Genomic DNA, 7190 nt, shown 5'->3' on the forward strand with positions numbered 1-7190 from the left:
AGCTGGAAATCTCCGTCTAAAACACAAAAAGAACGTATCTTGCAAACTGCTCTGCTGGGTGTTCGCTCAGCTAAGGGAGTTGAATCCGCCTTCAGAATCAGAGAGTGAGAAGCACGGTTCTTCCAGGAGCTGTGTTTCGTTATACCCGGGTTAATGGTTGCAAACGCGATATTGAGAAAAATCTTCTTCTAAAACCAAAACGGAGCTACCTAACAGAACGGTCTTCAATGTGTGCATTCAACTTACGGAGTTAAACTGATGTGTGTTTGCAGGAGTTTCTAAACCCTTTCTGTGAAGAAGTGGAAAACGCATTTTCCCAGCCAAATGCAGGCATTCAAGAAATAGCTGGAAATCTCCGTCTAAAACACAAAAAGAACGTATCTTGCAAACTGCTCTGCTGGGTGTTCGCTCAGCTAAGAAAGTTGAATCCGCCTTCAGAATCAGAGAGTGAGAAGCACGGTTCTTCCAGGAGCTGTGTTTCGTTATACCCGGGTGAATGGTTGCAAACGCGATATTGAGAAATATCTGCTTCTAAAACCAAAACGGAGCTACCTAACAGAACGGTCTTCAATGTGTGCATTCAAGTTGCAAAGTTAAACTGATGTGTGTTTGCAGGAGTTTCTAAACCCTTTCTGTGAAGAAGTGGAAAACGCCTTTTCCCAGCCAAATGCAGGCATTCAAGAAATAGCTGGAAATATCCGTCTAAAACACAAAAAGAACGTATCTTGCAAACTGCTCTGCTGGGTGTTCGCTCAGCTAAGGGAGTTGAATCCGCCTTCAGTATCAGAGAGTGAGAAGCACGGTTCTTCCAGGAGCTGTGTTTCGTTATACCCGGGTGAATGGGTGCAAACGCGATATTGACAAATATCAGCTTCTAAAACCAAAACGGAGCTACCTAAAAGAACGGTCTTAAATGTGTGCATTCAACCTGCAAAGTTAAAGTGATGTGTGTTTGCAGGAGTTTCTAAACCCTTTCTGTGAAGGAGTGGAAAACGCCTTTTCCCAGCCAAATGCAGGCATTCAAGAAATAGCTGGAAATCTCCGTCTAAAACACAAAAAGAAGGTACCTTGCAAACTGCTCTACTGGGTGTTCGCTCAGCTAAGGGAGTTGAATCCGCCTTCAGAATCAGAGAGTGAGAAGCACGGTTCTTTCAGGAGCTGTTTTTCGTTATACCCGGGTGAATGGGTGCAAACGCGATATTGAGAAATATCTGCTTCTAAAACCAAAACGGAGCTACCTAACAGAACGGTCTTCAATGTGTGCATTCAACTTACGGAGTTAAACTGATTTGTGTTTGGAGGAGTTTCTAAACCCTTTCTGTGAAGAAGTGGAAAACGCATTTTCCCAGCCAAATGCAGGCATTCAAGAAATAGCTGGAAATCTCCGTCTAAAACACAAAAAGAATGTATCTTGCAAACTGCTCTACTGGGTTTTCGCTCAGCTAAGGGAGTTGAATCCGCCTTAAGAATCAGAGAGTGAGAAGCACGGTTCTTCCAGGAGCTTTATTTCGTTATACCCGGGTGAATGGGTGCAAACGCGATATTGAGAAATATCTGCTTCTAAAACCAAAACGGAGCTACCTAACAGAACGGTCTTCAATGTGTGCATTCAACTTACGGAGTTAAACTGATGTGTGTTTGCAGGAGTTTCTAAACCCTTTCTGTGAAGAAGTGGAAAACGCCTTTTCCCAGCCAAATGCAGGCATTCAAGAAATAGCTGGAAATCTCCGTCTAAAACACAAAAAGAACGTATCTTGCAAACTGCTCTGCTGGGTGTTCGCTCAGCTAAGGGAGTTGAATCCGCCTTCAGAATCAGAGAGTGAGAAGCACGGTTCTCCGAGGAGCTGTGTTCCGTTATACCCGGGTGAATGGGTGCAAACGCGATATTGAGAAATATCTGCTTCTAAAACCGAAACGGAGCTACCTAACAGAACGGTCTTCAATGTGTGCATTCAACTTGCAAAGTTAAAATGATGTGTGTTTGCAGGAGTTTCTAAACCCTTTCTGTGAAGAAGTGGAAAAGGCCTTTTCCCAGCCAAATGCAGGCATTCAAGAAATAGCTGGAAATCTCCGTCTAAAACAGAAAAAGAACGTATCTTGCAAACTGCTCTGCTGGGTGTTCGCTCAGCTAAGGGAGTTGTATCCGCCTTCAGAATCAGAGAGTGAGAAGCACGGTTCTTCCAGGAGCTGTGTTTCGTTATACACGGGTGAATGGGTGCAAACGCGATATTGAGAAATATCTGCTTCTAAAACCAAAACGGAGCTACCTAACAGAACGGTCTTCAGTGTGTGCATTCAACTTACGGACTCAAACTGATGTGTGTTTGCAGAAGTTTCTAAACCCTTTCTGTGAAAAAGTGGAAAACGCATTTTCCCAGCCAAATGCAGGCATTCAAGAAATAGCTGGAAATCTCCGTCTAAAACACAAAAAGAACGTATCTTGCAAACTGCTGTGCTGGGTGTTCGCTCAGCTAAGGGAGTTGAATCCGCCTTCAGAATCAGAGAGTGAGAAGCACGGTTCTTCCAGGAGCTGTGTTTCGTTATACCCGGTTGAATGGGTGCAAACGCGATATTGAGAAATATCTGCTTCTAAAACCAAAACGGAGCTACCTAACAGAACGGTCTTCAATGTGTGCATTCAACTTACGGAGTTAAACTGATGTGTGTTTGCAGGAGTTTCTAAACCCTTTCTGTGAAGAAGTGGAAAACGCATTTTCCCAGCCAAATGCAGGCATTCAAGAAATAGCTGGAAATCTCCGTCTAAAACACAAAAAGAACGTATCTTGCAAACTGCTCTGCTGGGTGTTCGCTCAGCTAAGGGAGTTGAATCCGCCTTCAGAATCAGAGAGTGAGAAGCACGGTTCTTCCAGGAGCTGTGTTTCGTTATACCCGGGTGAATGGGTGCAAACGTGATATTGAAAAATATCTGCTTCTAAAACCAAAACGGAGCTCCCTAACAGAACGGTCTTCAATGTGTGCATTCAACTTACGGAGTTAAACTGATGTGTGTTTGCAGGAGTTTCTAAACCCTTTCTGTGAAGAAGTGGAAAACGCCTTTTCCCAGCCAAATGCAGGCATTCAAGAAATAGCTGGAAATCTCCGTCTAAAACACAAAAAGAACGTATCTTGCAAACTGCTCTGCTGGGTGTTCGCTCAGCTAAGGGAGTTGAATCCGCCTTCAGAATCAGAGAGTGAGAAGCACGGTTCTTCCAGGAGCTGTGTTTCGTTATACCCGGGTGAATGGGTGCAAACGCGATATTGAGAAATATCTGCTTCTAAAACCAAAACGGAGCTACCTAACAGAACGGTCTTCAATGTGTGCATTCAACTTGCGGAGTTAAACTGATGTGTGTTTGCAGGAGTTTCTAAACCCTTTCTGTGAAGAAGTGGAAAACGCCTTTTCCCAGCCAAATGCAGGCATTCAAGAAATAGCTGGAAATCTCCGTCTAAAACACAAAAAGAACGTATCTTGCAAACTGCTCTGCTGGGTGTTCGCTCAGCTAAGGGAGTTGAATCCGCTTTCAGAATCAGAGAGTGAGAAGCACGGTTCTCCGAGGAGCTGTGTTCCGTTATACCCGGGTGAATGGGTGCAAACGCGATATTGAGAAATATCTGCTTCTAAAACCAAAACGGAGCTACCTAACAGAACGGTCTTCAATGTGTGCATTCAACTTGCAAAGTTAAAATGATGTGTGTTTGCAGGAGTTTCTAAACCCTTTCTGTGAAGAAGTGGAAAACGCCTTTTCCCAGCCAAATGCAGGCATTCAAGAAATAGCTGGAAATCTCCGTCTAAAACACAAAAAGAACGTATCTTGCAAACTGCTCTGCTGGGTGTTCGCTCAGCTAAGGGAGTTGTATCCGCCTTCAGAATCAGAGAGTGAGAAGCACGGTTCTTCCAGGAGATGTGTTTCGTTATACCCGGGTGAATGGGTGCAAACGCGATATTGAGAAATATCTGCTTCTAAAACCAAAACGGAGCTACCTAACAGAACGGTCTTCAGTGTGTGCATTCAACTTACGGACTTAAACTGATGTGTGTTTGCAGAAGTTTCTAAACCCTTTCTGTGAAAAAGTGGAAAGCGCATTTTCCCAGCCAAATGCAGGCATTCAAGAAATAGCTGGAAATCTCCGTCTAAAACACAAAAAGAACGTATCTTGCAAACTGCTGTGCTGGGTGTTCGCTCAGCTAAGGGAGTTGAATCCGCCTTCAGAATCAGAGAGTGAGAAGCACGGTTCTTCCAGGAGCTGTGTCTCGTTATACCCGGGTGAATGGGTGCAAACGCGATATTGAGAAATATCTGCTTCTAAAACCAAAACGGAGCTCCCTAACAGAACGGTCTTCAATGTGTGCATTCAACTTACGGAGTTAAACTGATGTGTGTTTGCAGGAGTTTCTAAACCCTTTCTGTGAAGAAGTGGAAAACGCCTTTTCCCAGCCAAATGCAGGCATTCAAGAAATAGCTGGAAATCTCCGTCTAAAACACAAAAAGAACGTATCTTGCAAACTGCTCTGCTGGGTGTTCGCTCGGCTAAGGGAGTTGAATCCGCCTTCAGAATCAGAGAGTGAGAAGTACGGTCCTTCCAGGAGCTGTGTTTCGTTATACCCGGGTGAATGGGTGCAAACGCGATATTGAGAAATATCTGCTTCTAAAACCAAAACGGAGCTACCTAACAGAACGGTCTTCAATGTGTGCATTCAACTTACGGAGTTAAACTGATGTGTGTTTGCAGGAGTTTCTAAACCCTTTCTGTGAAGAAGTGGAAAACGCATTTTCCCAGCCAAATGCAGGCATTCAAGAAATAGCTGGAAATCTCCGTCTAAAACACAAAAAGAACGTATCTTGCAAACTGCTCTGCTGGGTGTTCGCTCAGCTAAGGGAGTTGAATCCGCCTTCAGAATCAGAGAGTGAGAAGCACGGTTCTTCCAGGAGCTGTGTTTCGTTATACCCGGGTGAATGGGTGCAAACGCGATATTGAGAAATATCTGCTTCTAAAACCAAAACGGAGCTACCTAACAGAACGGTCTTCAATGTGTGCATTCAACTTGCGGTGTTAAACTGATGTGTGTTTGCAGGAGTTTCTAAACCCTTTCTGTGAAGAAGTGGAAAACGCCTTTTCCCAGCCAAATGCAGGCATTCAAGAAATAGCTTGAAATCTCCGTCTAAAACACAAAATGAACGTATCTTGCAAACTGCTCTGCTGGGAGTTCGCTCAGCTAAGGGAGTTGAATCCGCCTTCAGAATCAGAGAGTGAGAAGCACGGTTCTTCCAGGAGCTGTGTTTCGTTATACCCGGGTGAATGGGTGCAAACGCGATATTGAGAAATATCTGCTTCTAAATCCAAAATGGAGCTACCTAACAGAACGGTCTTCAATGTGTGCATTCAACTTACGGAGTTAAACTGATGTGTGTTTGCAGGAGTTTCTAAACCCTTTCTGTGAAGAAGTGGAAAACGCATTTTCCCAGCCAAATGCAGGCATTCAAGAAATAGCTGGAAATCTCCGTCTATAACACAAAAAGAACGTATCTTGCAAACTGCTCTGCTGGGTGTTCGCTCAGCTAAGGGAGTTGAATCCGCCTTCAGAATCAGAGAGTGAGAAGCACGGTTCTTCCAGAAGCTGTGTTTCGTTATACCCGGGTGAATGGGTGCAAACGCGATATTGAGAAATATCTGCTTCTAAAACCAAAACGGAGCTACCTAACAGAACGGTCTTCAATGTGTGCATTCAACTTGCAAAGTTAAAGTGATGTTTGTTTGCAGGAATTTCTAAACCCTTTCTGTGAAGAAGTGGAAAACGCATTTTCCCAGCCAAATGCAGGCATTCAAGAAATAGCTGGAAATCTCCGTCTAAAACACAAAAAGAACGTATCTTGCAAACTGCTCTGCTGGGTGTTCGCTCAGCTAAGGGATTTGAATCCGCCTTCAGAATCAGAGAGTGAGAAGCACGGTTCTTCCAGGAGCTGTGTTTCGTTATACCCGGGTGAATGGCTGCAAACGCGATAATGAGAAATATCTGCTTCTAAAACCAAAACGGAGCTACCTAACAGAACGGCCTTCAATGGGTGCATTCAACTTACGGAGTTAAACTGATGTGTGTTTGCAGGAGTTTCTAAACCCTTTCTGTGAAGAAGTGGAAAACGCATTTTCCCAGCCAAATGCAGGCATTCAAGAAATAGCTGGAAATCTCCGTCTAAAACACAAAAAGAACGTATCTTGCAAACTGCTCTGCTGGGTGTTCGCTCAGCTAAGGGAGTTGAATCCGCCTTCAGAATCAGAGAGTGAGAAGCACGGTTCTTCCAGGAGCTGTGTTTCGTTATACCCAGGTGAATGGGTGCAAACACGATATTGAGTAATATCTGCTTCTAAAACCAAAACGGAGCAACCTAACAGAACGGTCTTCAATGTGTGCATTCAACTTGCGGAGTTAAACTGATGTGTGTTTGCAGGAGTTTCTAAACCCTTTCTGTGAAGAAGTGGAAAACGCCTTTTCCCAGCCAAATGCAGGCATTCAAGAAATAGCTGGAAATCTCCGTCTAAAACACAAAAAGAACGTATCTTGCAAACTGCTCTGCTGGGTGTTCGCTCAGCTAAGGGAGTTGAATCCGCCTTCAGAATCAGAGAGTGAGAAGCACGGTTCTTCCAGGAGCTGTGTTTCGTTATACCCGGGTGAATGGGTGCAAACGCGATATTGAGAAATATCTGCTTCTAAAACCAAAACGGAGCTACCTAACAGAACGGTCTTCAATGTGTGCATTCAACTTGCGGAGATAAACTGATGTGTGTTTGCAGGAGTTTCTAAACAATTTCTGTGAAGAAGTGGAAAACGCCTTTTCCCAGCCAAATGCAGGCATTCAAGAAATAGCTGGAAATCTCCGTCTAAAACACAAAAAGAACGTATCTTGCAAACTGCTCTGCTGGGTGTTCGCTCAGCTAAGGGAGTTGAATCCGCCTTCAGAATCAGAGAGTGAGAAGCACGGTTCTTCCAGGAGCTGTGTTTCGTTATACCCGGGTGAATGGGTGCAAACGCGATATTGAGAAATATCTGCTTCTAAAACCAAAACGGAGCTACCTAACAGAACGGTCTTCAATGTGTGCATTCAACTTACGGAGTTAAACTGATGTGTGTTTGCAAAAGTTTCTAAACCCTTTCTGTGAAGAAGTGGAAAACGCATATTCCCAGCCAAATGCAG

This window comes from Callithrix jacchus, chromosome 3 (assembly GCF_049354715.1).
Source record: "Callithrix jacchus isolate 240 chromosome 3, calJac240_pri, whole genome shotgun sequence".
Lineage (NCBI taxonomy): Eukaryota > Metazoa > Chordata > Mammalia > Primates > Cebidae > Callithrix > Callithrix jacchus.